Below are 13,780 nucleotides of genomic sequence, written 5' to 3' on the forward strand. Positions count from 1 at the left end.
CTAAAAATAGTTGATTGAAAAGTGTAAGCCTCAGTCAGGAGGTGTCTTAGCTACAAAATTTATTTATTTTTCACTCAACCAGGAAGCAGTCTTAGGGACAGAAGTCTTAGGGACAGCCTATGGGAAGATTTCCCTTTGCTGCATTGACCTGTCTTTCTAGTAAGAGAAAATCAACTCAAATGGGAAAGTTAGAGGTATTGTATCATATGGCAGTTCCTATGAGAATGGTTAACCTTTTATTAAAGAGTTAGCTGTGTATCTGGTATGTATATTAACTCATTTAAACATCTGAGAACTTCTATAAGGTTTGTACTACTGTTAGCCCTGTTTTACAGAGGAGGGGACTGAGACTCAGGGAGGTGAGAGGTCACAGGTTAGGGGAGTCTCACTGGATTGTAAAGACAGGCTCTGCCCCTCTGTAATTAGGGGAGTCTCATTGGATTGAAAAGACAGAGCCTGGTGGGGTGATGACATCCCAGTGTGAGTGATTGCTCCCCAGGCACTGATGGTGGTGCCTTTAAGAAAGAAGTGTATATCTTTCCTTGAAAAAAATCAGACAGTTGGGGGAAAGGCCAAAATCCAAAAGGGACATCACATGAAATTTATGAGAGTTTTCTAAAGTAGTGAAAAGGCATATTGAGATATAATGGATCCTGAAACTTTTTTTTTCTTTGAATGAGAGAGAGTGCATTCATTAGCAGGGTAAGGGGCAGAGAGAGAGGGAGAGAAACTCAAGCAGACTCCACACTGGGCACAGAGCCCCACTCAGGGCTCAATCTCACGACCCTGAGATAATGACCTCAGCCAAAATCAAGAGTTGGATGGTCAATCAACTGAGTCACTCAGGGGCCCCGACCCAGAAGCTTTTTGCATGTGAATGTGTTGTATCTCAAAAAGCACCGTTAGGGGCAGCCCGGGGGGCTCAGCGGTTTAGTGCCGCCTTCAGTCCAGGTCGTGATCCTGGAGACCCGGAATCGAGTCCCACGTCAGGCTTCCTGCATGAAGCCTGCTTCTCCCTCTGCCTGTGTCTCTGCCTCTCTCTCTCTGTGTCTCTCATGAATAAATAAATAAATATAATCTTTAAAAAAAGCACTGTCAAAAATATCTAATTTGACATTCAAATAATCTTTGACATTTTTAGAGTCAGCAGAGGATTTGTATTATGGAAGCTAAGAAAATGGACTGTAGCTGTGAAGGAAAGAGGTGACGCTCTTCACCTCAGCAGACTTCAGGGCATGTTGCATGTTGAAACATCATGACTTACCACGCTGAGAAGATGCACAGGGATCACATGTTTGATACGAAACTCAGCTCCTTCAGGCTGATAAGTGCAAACCAGAGAACACACTGTAGTGGAAACAGGATTAATCCAGGTGAGCCCTCTATAATTTCTTTGGGGCTAATTATTGAACTGCGTGCCTAGAATGAAGGGCATGGTGTGTCAAGTCATACTTCAGTTCAAGGTCATTGCTCATCATGCCACGAGCTTGTGGTGAGTAACAAACCAATAAGAGCACTAAATCAGCTCAGGAGGGTATTCAGAGCACACACGTATGTAAGCATGGGAAATAGTAAAATAAATTTTCTAATAGGTGCCAAACTGGCTATTATACCTAGAGTAATACTGAAGGGCATCTTAAAAAAAAACAAAAAACTTTTTTTTTTTAATAGAGAGTGAGGAGGGGCTGAGGGAGAGGGAGAGAAGCACACTCCTTGCTGAGTGAGGAGCCCAATGCAGGGCTTGATCTTACAACGCTGAGACCATGACCTGAGCCAAAATCAAGAGTGGGACACTTAACCAACTGAGCCACCCACCTGCCCTTCAAGGGCATCTTTAGCGGACAAAATTCATTTGTTTTTCTATGGTAAAGGATCACTTGCTGTACTTACACAAGTGGTACAATAGCTCTGTGATCATGAATGGCACAGATTCTTGTAGAAGGGAGTGGAAGCTGTACTTAGTGTTTGATTGAAAGGATGCTCACAAAACTCATTTGCTTATTTCAACGGTCTCTCACAATTTTTTCTGACAGTTGAATGTATGTGCTGAAGCAGAATGTGGGTTTCTGGCAGGAACCAAGCAACTATATTCTTAGTGGCTGGTGATTATGGTGAAAAATGAGTTGGCTGTAATTAGAGGGATCGCATGGCTTGCGGGAGAGGATAAAGGGTATTATTCTCTGAATGTGTTAAAGCGAGCTTCTGCTAGCAGGTGTGTGTGTGGGAGCAAACAGGTTAGCAGTTATAGCTAGGGAGTTGTGGCAGAGGTGCATTTGGCACCAGTAGAGGCAGAAGAGTGCTGCAGTTTTCCACCTGGGGGCCTGTAAGATGTCAGTTTTGATATGAGCATGCCAGAAATCATACACGTTTTGTAAGTGACTTGGGATTGGCCTTGATGAAAATTGGCAGAGGAAGAAAAAGAAAAAACACTTACTAGAACTAATTAGATGTTGAGTTCCTAAACTGGAACTGATGTTGGTCTGATGTTCCTGAGTTTTCATTCTTTAATAGGGGAAGCCCAAATGGTGCTTTTATCCTCATAACCCTCACTACGCACCTCCATCTTTAGTTGCTACCTTGAAGTCATGGATCAGAGTTCTGTAGAGCATAGTTGTACCTCCTAGATCTCTTGAGCACCTAAGCCACAGCCTGTAGAAGTTCTTCCTCAATCTCCCCCATGTCTATGGATATAATCATAACCATTTCCCCCTTTAATGTTTCCTTTACATTTTTAGTTTTGGAATAATTTTAGATTGCATAGCAGTTATAAAAATACAGAAAGTTCCTGTATGCCTGTTAGCCAGTTTCTTTCATTAATGTGGTGAATTTGTCAAAATTAAGAAACCTTACTGTTGGGACACGGGGGTGGCTCAGTTAGTTGAGCATCTGACTCTTGATCTTAGTTCAGGTTTTGATTTCAGGGTTGTGAGTTCTTGCCCCACACTGAGTATGGAGCCTACTTAAAAAAAAAAAAAATGAAATCTTACTATTAACTAAACTACAGTCATGGTTTGAATTTCTACCTTTTTCCATTAATGTTCTCTATTTCAGGATCTCTTTCTAATTCATGGTACCACATTGCAGTGAGTTTTTGTGTCTCCCACGGAGTTGTGGTCTGTGATTATTCTGTGCTCTGTGATAATTTTTCAGTCATTTCTTGTTTTTAATGGCCTTGGAAGTTTAGAAGAGTACTGGCTGAGTATCCTGAAGAATTTCCCCCAATTGGGGTACATGACACTCCTGGAAATATGAACCCTCATCACTTGGTGGAGATGTGTTTGCTAGGTTCCTCCATTGTAATGTTCCTATTTTCCCCTTTCTCTTTTCTATTCTTTGGAATTAAATTGCTAAGCAATTTGTAATTCATAATTCCATTCTCTAGGGTTTGAACAATTCTTTTTTTCTTTTCTTTTTTCTAGGAAAGTTCTAAAGAATCCACTCAAAAAAACCCACCTGGACCTAATGTCTTTTTGGAGATACATTTTTTAAGGTTTTATTTATTTAAATAATCTACACCCAATGTGGGGCTTGAACTCATGACCCCAAGATTAAGAGTCACATGCTCTACTAAGCCATTCAGATGCCCCTGAAGATAAATTTTTAAGAAACTTTTCCAAAAATTTTTTCAATTACTTGTCTATAATGATCTTCTACATCTTATATTGTCAGAATTTTGGGTAATGCAGAAAAGTAAAATGATTCATTTCTTTTTTTAAAAGATTTTATTTATTTATTTGAGAGAGCATGCCCATGAGTGGGGTGAGGGGCAGAGGGAGAGGGAGAAGCAGACTCTTCGCTGAGCAGGGAGCCAGATGTGGGACTCGATCCCAGGACCCTGAGATCATGACCTGACTTGAAAGCAGACGTTTAACCAACTCAGCCACTCAGGTGCCCCTAAAATGATTCATTTCATTGTGATTTTGAAATTTGTTAGATAGTGTTTGCCTTTGCGTTTTCTATTCCTGTATGTTTAATACCTTTTTTTTTCTGATTATTAACATGGGTGTGCATTTTCTTTTCATAAGTAGGCGTGCTTATTTCTGTTATTTCATTGGTGAAGGAAATGGTAGGCATTGCAGATTTGTGAAGTCTAATGTGGGAAAGCCCAGAAATGGAAATCAGGAGGTTCATATCTAGAAACAGTGAGCAAGAAGCTTCACTGGAGCAAAGAATGCTGGAGCCCAGGAGCAAATCCTTGGCTGCTTAGGGTAGATCTAGATGATGGTGAGGGTGGTGAGCCACATTAACACTTAAGACTAAGTTTATCCTCATTCTCTTAGCTCATTTTGGCAGGTATTCTAGTTTGGGAGTGGAGAGGGAACGTGGCACCCAGGGAGAAGGACCAGAATGTGCTTCCCATCCCCATCGCCTACCACCCAAATGATTTTCTACTAACCGTTGTCACACAAGGTCTGGATGCCACCCCCAGTGGGCTTTCCGCCAGCCTGAGGATTAGTGCCATTTTGCACCACATTTTGCAGTCTGCTGGGAATGCCTATTCTTGGATCCTTGAGGCAGGAAAAACTAGAGGACATCACATTTGTGGGACACCTCTGGTTCAGAACTATCCCTCTCTCCCCTTGTTTTAAGGATATGAAGACTGACTTTAAGCAAGACAAAATAAACTTTCCAAGCACACAGAAATTCTAAATTTCTTAACTCTTGGTGTAGTGTTCTTTCTATATGCCACGCTGCCCTTCCTTTTGACAGAGCAGATCTAGAGGACATACATATGGTCAGAGAAAGGTTTAAACACATGAACTCCAGGGCGATTCCCCTAGCCTGGGTGTCTATGTGCTCTTTGTGGTGAATATATGGTTGTCACAGGACCTGTCCTGGTCAAACTGCTCATAAAGGAATTGACCTGAGAATCTCCCTCAACTGCACTTTCCAAATCCCCATGGAAAACAAAGGCATATTTGGAAGCATTGCTTTATCTCTTTCATCTACTTCTGAAGTAATCCTGAACTTTTAGTTTGAGGCCAAGGGCTGGGATCCTTGCCAGTCCGTATACACACTGTCCATCTGTAGGGGATATACCAGAATGCAGGCTCAATGGAGATTCTCTCTTTTGGCTGCCGTGTGCTGTCTCAGACTGTGTATCTTGAAGCAGGATCCACATTCTTGGCAGGTCAGCTGTGAAACGTGTTTGACGTTGGTGGAAAAGAGCCGTTCTTGGATCTAGGGGCCTTACTGCTGTGTCTGTCTGCACTCCTGAGGAGCAGGCCTGATTATGGCCCTTTTGCAGAAGCCAAGTGTTGGAGAGTCTGTTCAGCTCTATCTTGGACACTGATGGGATAGAACAGGCTGACTCCTGGCTCGGAAATGTCCCTTTCCACAATTTTGTGCAGAACACAAACAGACCTGCCTGCAAGTCAAGTGGGTATGTTCACTGCCCATTTGAATTCACTCTTCACAAGAAGGCTTATTATGGGAAGCACAAAAGCAAATTGAGGTTATGCTCTCCTGTTATGGGATAAAAATTTAATGAGGGAAAGACTATTCGTTCTCCTCTTGACCTCTAAGACCCAGGGGTGTGTTGATTTGTTCTTACTGCATTCCATCTGTCTGTGGAATCACACTGTAGTGGAACAGATCCTAGACCCCAAATTCTGGGCTCCTGGCATGAAGCCCAAACTAGATGCGGGTTTTCCCTCCAGCACCAACTGCTCGAATGATTTCTGATGGCCCAAATGGAGTCATCTTAAACTTCTGTCCACGAGGTAAATAAATTGTCTTTGAGTGGAAGCATCCAGTTAGTACACATGCAAACCCAGAGTAAACAAGCAAAGGTAAAAGGAGGTAGTCCTCTGAGAATGTGCTCTGTGCTTTGTAAAATCCTTTCCAAGTGGCCCTTTGGTGGCTTTCTAAAGCGGTGCTTTATGTCTTCCTGCAGCCCTTGCTAAGACACCTTGACTGATGCTGAATGCTGCTTTGCCCCAGGTATGCAAGACAGGGTGGAGGCTATATCACATAAATAAAATCCAGATCCTTTAGCAAAATGTGTGTCAATTCTTGGGCACCTGGGTGGTTCAGTGGTTGAGCGTCTGCTTTCGGCTCACTGCGTGATCCTGGGGTCCTGGGATCGAGTCCTGCATTGGGCTTCCCGCAGGGAATCTGCTTCTCCCTCTGCCCGTGTGTCTGTCTCTATTTCTGTATCTCTCATGAATAAATAAATACAATCCTTAAAAAAAATGTGCCACTTCTAACGAGGAAAGTGAAAGGCACTCAGTTAAGAACGTGCTTCTCTTGTCAGACATTCAGGGTGATGCAGATTAGCTGTACCAAACAAATCAGCTCTAAATGCCATCATCCTCCTACACCCAGCATCTACATGTACAAATGAAGATAATCTAGCTTCTGTGGCTTTCAGGAGAAATGAGGGTGAGAGTGGAGCAGGGTGGGTAGAGAACACAAGAAAACACAGAGAACTGAGGGTCTCTTCCCTAGGCCTACATTCGGCTAAGCTCTGTGGATGTTTTCATCTGCTATGAAAGTGTAGGACATTTCTCCTGGTCAGGTAACTTATCTAGCAACTTACTTATTCAACCAATATTTAAACAGAAAAAACAAAAGGGATGCCAGGGTGGCTCAGTGGTGGAGCATCTGCCTTTGGCTCAAGTCGTGATCGTGGGGTCCTGGGATTGAGTCCCGCATCGGGCTCCCCACAAGGAGCCTGCTTCTCCCTCTGCCTGTTTCTCTGCCTCTCTTTCTGTGTCTCTCATGAATAAATAAATAAAATCTTAAACAAAAAAATTCAGCAAGATTCTGAAAGGTTTTATATTCAACCCTAATATCTTATTGATAATCATATTTTTGTGCTCCTCCTAAGTCTGTGAGTTCCAATCTGCACAGACATATATTTTCATGCTCTCATCTTTGAGTCCACCATCTTGACCTTAACATTTTGGTGTATACAATTCCAGGAGATAGGTAAGCAATGGAGTCATTTAGAATGGCTTCTTAGAAGTCATTTTTACATAGTTTATGATATATTTTTTTCTTTTCTTAATTTTTTCTGCCATAATAGCTTAATGGGTAAACATTATTCCATCATATGGATATACTATAACTTATTGAATCCATGCTCTATTGTTGGAAATTTAGGTTGTTTCCAGTAACTCACCATTATTACCAGGGCCATGATATCATGATGGCAGTCATAGTAGCTATATATTTGTATATGATTATGATTATTTCCTTATGATAAATTCCTAGAAGTTGGGTTGCTGGATCAAAAGATATGGAAAAATTCTAAAACACATAAACATGTTATCTGATTGCCTACAGTCTATGTAGATTTATCTTCCTGCCACCAATCTGTAAGAAGGCTGATTTCAACCACATTTGACAAACACTGATGAGTTATTTAATTTTTTGCTGATTTGCTGAGTAATAAACATTATGTGGTTTTGGTAAGCACTTACTTGATAAGGGATGGGAATATATATTTTTATGTTTACTGTTACCTCATAGGTTTTTCATCTTTTTCAGTTTTTTAAATATTTTTAAACCATTTTGTGAATAGCTAACTTATTGAATCACCTTATCAGTTGAATCATTCTTTAGCTATTGCTTTTAGATTTTCTGGGAAGACAATTACGGAATCTTCAAGTTATGGTAATTTGTTCCTCCTTTCCAGTATTTATACTTTTTCCCCCCTCAGTACATTAACTAGAACTTCTCTTTGTCCTTTTCTTTAAATCCTGGGAGGATTTATTGAGCTGGTTTTAATTCCCTGGTTAGTTTTCTTCAGCATGTAATATGTTGCTCCTTACTCCATTGTATTTTTAAATTGATGTTTATGTCTTTTATTGCCAAGTATTTTTTCCTGATTTGAGATTTTTTTCTGTTTCTCCTCTAATTATATACATGCAATGTGCTCTTGAAGCTCACTGAGGACATTCTAGAGGTTTTCCTGAAATTTTCTCTTATTTTCTGAAATAACACATGCTTTTAACTTATCAGTTCTCTTCTCTATCAAGGGGATATAGATTCTCCAATTTGTAATTGGAGATATAGATTCTCTTGATAGAGAAGAGAACTGGTCAGTTCTTTATATAAATATAGATATTTTTGCTATATTCAGTGATTTTTCTTCATTCTTTTTTTAATTTAAAATTTTAAAATATTTTATTTATTTATTCATGAGAGACACAGAGAGAGAGGCAAAGTCATAGGCAGAGGGAGAAGCAGGGTCCCTGAGGGGAGCCTGATGTGGAACTCGATCCCAGGACCCTGGGATCACAACCTCAGCCAAAGACAGACACTCAACCACTGAGCAACCCAGGCATCCCTTGGCCTGTCTTTTAAATGTCAGTGCTCCATGGATTTTACCTTTAGTCTCCTTTTTCCTCATTCTCCACCCTCTTCATTGTTTCTGCTGCCTCTATACTCAGCTTCAACTACATTCTGTATGCAAAGAACTGCCCAAATCAATGTCTTCAGGCCAGACATCTCTCTTGAATATAAAACTCAACATCTTGGGCACCTGAGTAGCTCAGTGTTTGAGCATCTGCCTTTGACTCAGGTCGTGATCCTGGAGTCCTGGGATAGAGTCCTGCATCAGGCTCCCCCCAGGGAGCCTGTGTCTCCCTCTGACTGTGTCTCTGCCTCTCTCTCTCTGTCTCCATGAATAAATAAATAAAATCTTTAAAAAAATAAATAAAACTCAACATCTTGTGGATGTTCCTCAGGTGATTCAAAAAGAACATGCACAAAAATGATTTCATGACAGGAGACTCCTGGGATACACATATAGTCCTCATCCTCTCTGGAAGTCACAGTGACAATGGTGGTGAGCTCAGGTGGCACCTGCACACTTCTGCTCCTACCAGAGTCAATCACTTACTCTCACACTTGGTTATGTCACCAGTACTTATCATGCAAAATAATGAAATATGAAAAAGAAGGGTTGTTGATGTGTGAAAACCATATTAAGAAGCTTTACAAAGAATATGATAAAGTCAATTCACTTAAAAATGCCGTTGAATTAGATATGACTTGGTTAACCATAGATCCAGGGACTTTGGCTTTGACCACGATGGAGTAATGAGTACCAGGCTTACCCTTCCATAGAAACAATGAAAAATTAAGGCAAAATAGCGAAAGCAATGGTTTTCAGACATTAGACACCAGGTAGCAGAGGACAGGGGTCATGAGGGTGGAGACAAAGTTGGTGAGCCCTGTCAGTTCCCAGCAGTGAATCACCCTGAGTCTCAGGTGAGGGCTCAGCAGCTCAGGTATGTGAAATAACACCCCCAAAGCTGGAGAAGGAACCACCCAGAAAGATTGGGGGAAGTGATGCCTGTGTTTTACCTTTGAGGGCAGTGTTAGAGCTGTTCAGGTTGAAGCAGAGAGACGGAGAGTCAACAGGACGTGGTTAAGGGAGTGAGTTGTGGAAGACTCGTCCTTGGGTCCTTGGGCAGAGCATATATTCTGGGTGTCCTATGTTTAGTTTTTTTTTTTTTTTTAAAGTAGATTTTTAGTTGGAGAAAAACCTACATAAAGAAGTGTGTACACATTATAATGTGTTCATTGAGTTTTCACTAACACACTGTGTAAACCAGATGAAGAAATAGGAAGCTCCCAGAAGCTCCTTTTTTGTTGCCCCTCTGTCATTAAATTCCTCCCAGCCCCCTTTCCCCTTACCCCATACTTTCCTCAGCTGGGCCCATCTATAGTCTTCTCCAGGCTTCTGCTGCTGCTCCTCTGGTTGACACTGACCAGCCAATTATGAGCTCTGTGTGGGTGGCAGATGTCCAAATGCTGGCTGTCTTGGGGGTGTTGCTTGAAGTCTTTGGAACACCCTGTGGGGCCTCCCCTACTGCCCGTTTCCCTAACACAGGCATTCTGGCTCCGGACTGATGTCCATTCTTCATCAGCTCCATTATTAAAGTCCGCTCGCCTGGCAGGCAGCCTTCTTGGTGGGGTACCGGAAAGATGGCCCAAGCCCAGCTGCATTCCAGTGTCCACTCGACCCATGGGAAACATGTGTCCTGGCCATGCCCAGCAGTGGGCTGAGGCCTCCTCTGTGATCTCTCTCCTCCATTTGTCTCCAGGTCTCTTTTATCTCATCCAGATAGACACATGTGCAGCTTAACAAGTCAAGTTTGGGGATCCCCAGTTGGAGAATGGGATGGTGGATCTCCTTCCTGGGGTCTCCTATTATTACTGTAGGAGATTGTCTTGGATTCTCTCCCCTTCTCTGTTTTTTATGAGGCTGTTGACACATATATCTACATATCTCCTCTCTCTTCTCATTCTCTTTTTAAAGGGAGTGGAGGGCGGCAAGTCACTGGGGAGCAAGGCCAGTGTTTTAAGGGTACCTGAGACTTGCTTTAATTAGGCACAGTAAGGCATGCAGATCCAGAAATGACTGTCATGAAGTTGGAAGCTTATCCTGCTCATAGATTCCCTAGAAACAGAAGACATGGCACATGGGGCCATATTGGGAGCACCAGGGTCCGTCAGGAGCCAGAGGGAGAAGGGGGAGCTGTGGGCAGGAGCCATTCTTGTGGTTTCTATGGAAGGGAATAGATCAGGCAGGGTGAGCAGGCTCAGGATTGGCCAGTTTGAATAGTTTCAGCTGCCTCTGGGGCACAAGGACTATCCCTAGTTGTCTCGTACCTGGCCCTGGGGTGATTAGGGCAGGTGGACATGGCCAGAGCATGAGCCTCTAAAAGAAGAAAGAGTTGGGAGTGTGGCCCCTGGGTGGATGAGTTGGTTTGCATTTGAATGATCAACTCAGGGGCACAGTGTTTGGTATCCCTAAGAACTGAGTCCCTGCATGGCCAGCAAAGCCCCAAGATGACAAAGCCTCAGAATACAGAAAATAAAAGACATGGTTAATACGGCCGCTTTGTCCCATAACAGGCTCTGAGGGAGGTTTCTGGTTGTTTTTGGTTCTTTTTAGAATGCATAATATTTTATACCTCTTTGACTCCAGTTTGGGGTCCTGTCTGTTAAATTCCGAGACAACAGGAAATATCCCATCTAACATCCTGTTACATAACCATCAGCGGAAAAACACATCATATTTCATATTATCTAACTTTCACACTGGAACAGAAGGAATCAGAAATGGAAGTAACATATGCCCAGATGGACTTTCGACTGGTGCTCTGCCTCTGAATTCTTGGGTTGCAAGCAGCAAGCAGTACCCAGGCATCTGATTAAAAGAAACAAAAATGACTTGTTGATTGGTTACAGAATTGCTCACATAGAAGGAAAGGTATTGTCAAGCTCCCGAAAGCACAGTGCCATTGTTGGCATAGATCTCCTCTGGCATTTTCAATATCCAGCAGTCAGAGTCCAACGAAGAGAACCCTTGGCTGGAGGTTGGGAAACTGAGGGGAGGGTGGATCTTGAGGGCCTCTCAGTGAATACACACCCTGACTTGATAGTAAAGCATAAAAACTTTAAAAGGGACGCCTGGGTGGCTCAGCGGTTTAGCGTCTGCCTTCGGCTCAGGGTGTGATCCTGGTGTCCTGGGATCGAGTTCTGCATCAGGCTCCCTGCATGGAGCCTGCTTCTCCCTCTGCCTGTGTCTCTGCCTCTCTCTCTGTGTCTCTCATGAATAAACAAATAAATATCTTTTTAAAAATTAAAAAAAAAACTTTAAAAGGCCCATATAAGAAATGCTAGCATGTTCTAATCTAGTAAGTGTCTAGGCCCAGGAACCCCAAACGGAGTGAACTTGATATACAGTTGTCAATCTCTGCATCACCAAACTCTAAGTGACTGTAAAAGATCTTATTTACTCAGATCCCCTATTTATCTCAAAATGGACAGGAATTGAATCAAGAGGACTTCATGCTTCCCTGCATGCAGAATGCATGCCAGACAGATCTTATCTGACCTGTTACAGCCCCCGTGCACAGCCCTGAGCGGCTCCAGAATCTGTGTTGACAATATTCCAACGTGTTCAGCTGACGTGCCAAAACCTATTGAAAACCCTCGGCCTGGACTGTGCTAGCAGCACCCTTTAAAGTCCTTGAAATCCAGGCTCATCGGGAGGAAAGAGGCCTAAGAGGCGCCTAATTTTTCTTACAAAGAGATGTGGTGGGGAGCTGGAGCCTCCCTGGATCCAGAGAAAGCCTGGGACATTGTTAAGATGTTGCCTTTTGCCAGTGAACGGGAAAGTACACGTAGCAAGGCTTCAGCTTTACCCCTGAGCTGTGGAATCTGCAGCCACGCAGCCCGTACTGGTACGAGCCTTTGTGTAAGAGTCTGAGGGGCCTCTGGAGAGAAAGCAAATTGATCCTGAGGGAATGCCAGGGTTGGCCACACTCTTTGTGGCCTTGATTCTCCATTGTTAGAGAAATGGGGTGATTCTGAGCATAGGATTTCTTAGCCCACTGTCTCCCTGGTTGGGGTGTCAGGGGCAAAGTGTGGGTTTCTAGTGGGGGTTGTGGCTATAAAATTAAACCTTAGCTACCTAAAATCAAGTCGTTAAGTCAGGACACAAACTAAACCGCTTCACTGTTGGTGTGAAGCAGAATGATGAGGCAGGGAGAGAAGTGGGCTCGATTATCTGTTGCCACCTGATGAAGGCTCTTCCAGAACTCAGTGCTTGCATACGACCAGGTTTTATTAGTTCTCAGGGTCTGTGTGGGTCTGGAGGTTGGGCAGGGCCTGGATAGAGGTGCTTGTGTTTCAAGTGGCATGCGTCTACTGGATGTGGATGCGATGCTCGTCTGGTCTGAGATGGCTTCATTCACATCCCCAGCATGTCAGCAAGGGGTGACTGGATGGCTTGGCTTAGCTGAGCCCCCCTCTTTCTCTGGGGCTTCTCTGTGTGGTCGTACCAGCAGGATGGTCATGCTGTGACATGGCAGGAGCTCAGGGGCCCGAAAGGCCACGGCAGAAGCTGCTAGTCCTCTCACAGGCCCGAATGACATCACATTCACACACTCTCTTGGGCCAAGTAATCACAGTCCAGCCCACATTCAAGGGGTGAAGGAGGGGACCCATCCCTGCTTTGCAGGAGGGTTAAAGGTTGCACAGTCCTGGTTAAGCTGCCATTAGAGGCATGCTGCCTCCTCCTGCAAGGGAATTTGGGGCAGCCCCTCCCCAGCATGGGCTCTGGGGAGAGCACCTGTCACTACTTTGCCAGTGCCCTGCTGAGGAAGCTTGCCTATGTAGGACGCAGCAGGTGGAGGTGGGGTCCCTGGATGCAGCTCCCCCTTGGCCACCCGCTGGAGGGGAAGAAGGTGACCCAGCAGGTGTTAGCTGACAACTTGGGCACATCACATGGTGGACACCCCTTGGCGACCCCCAGAAACACCAGCAGGGTGGCATGGGGGAGGGGGTGATGTACAAGAGCCCTGCACCCTCCCTGCAGGGATCTTGAGGTAGGATATATTCTAATATCCTAGAATCTGGGATATTAGTATAAAGGATACACCCCATAGCTGCATCCTCCCCCTGCCTTACACGCACAGCGTGGGCAGATATAGGTTGTGGAAAACATTATGTGTACCACAAACTCATGCCAGCCTGGTGGTTTCTTCTGTTCTTACCCGTCAGAGGGGCAGCAAGGCGGCAGGTGTGCCCACCTTTCCCCAGTATACCTCCACCGTGACGTCCCTTGGATGTAACGAAGTTCTAGTGAACACTAATGCGGGGCTCACCGGAATCTCCTGCGGCACCTTCCTGTCCTGCTCCATGAGCTGTCACATTCGTGCCCTCAGTTTAGCAGGTGGGGAAACAGGCTGAGAGCTCACACAGCTCAGGGAGCTCATCTGACTGCCAACAGCCGTCCCTCCCCAGCAGCCCG

The 13,780-nt window shown here is 44.1% G+C and overlaps 1 long non-coding RNA gene across 1 annotated transcript in view; it reads left to right on the forward strand.

The window, feature by feature from the left end:
* Nucleotides 1-13,780, forward strand: part of LOC111095895 — a 119,575-nt gene that overhangs the window by 16,252 nt on the left and 89,543 nt on the right. Inside the window, exon 6 of the long non-coding RNA XR_005359518.1 lies at nt 1,142-1,373. This is a non-coding gene — a long non-coding RNA (uncharacterized LOC111095895). The remainder of the gene's footprint in view (nt 1-1,141; nt 1,374-13,780) is intronic.

Source organism: Canis lupus, chromosome 5 (genome assembly GCF_011100685.1).
Source record: "Canis lupus familiaris isolate Mischka breed German Shepherd chromosome 5, alternate assembly UU_Cfam_GSD_1.0, whole genome shotgun sequence".
In the NCBI taxonomy this organism is placed as follows: domain Eukaryota; kingdom Metazoa; phylum Chordata; class Mammalia; order Carnivora; family Canidae; genus Canis; species Canis lupus.